The following is a 339-nucleotide window of genomic DNA, read 5'->3' on the forward strand; positions in this document are numbered from 1 at the left end:
GTGAGGGGGGGGGTGAGGGGGGTGGGGGGTGGGGGGTGAGGGGGGTGGGGGGTGGGGGTGAGGGGGTGGGGGGGGTGGGGGTGAGGGGGTGGGGGGGGGTGAGGGGGGGTGGGGGGGGGGGTGGGGGGTGAGGGGGTGGGGGGGGTGAGGGGGGGGTGGGGGGGTGTGAGGGGGGTGGGGGTGAGGGGGTGGTGGGGGTGAGGGGGTGGGGGGGTGAGGGGGAGGGTGAGGGGGTTGGGGCCTGAGCTCCCCATTGGGGTCCTTCCACCACGCCGCCACCATCAACCCCGTGTCAGCTGGTGAGGGGGGGGAGGGTGGGGGTGAGGGGGTGGGGGTGAG

This window comes from Lampetra fluviatilis, unplaced genomic scaffold (genome assembly GCF_964198595.1).
Source record: "Lampetra fluviatilis unplaced genomic scaffold, kcLamFluv1.1 SCAFFOLD_764, whole genome shotgun sequence".
In the NCBI taxonomy this organism is placed as follows: domain Eukaryota; kingdom Metazoa; phylum Chordata; class Hyperoartia; order Petromyzontiformes; family Petromyzontidae; genus Lampetra; species Lampetra fluviatilis.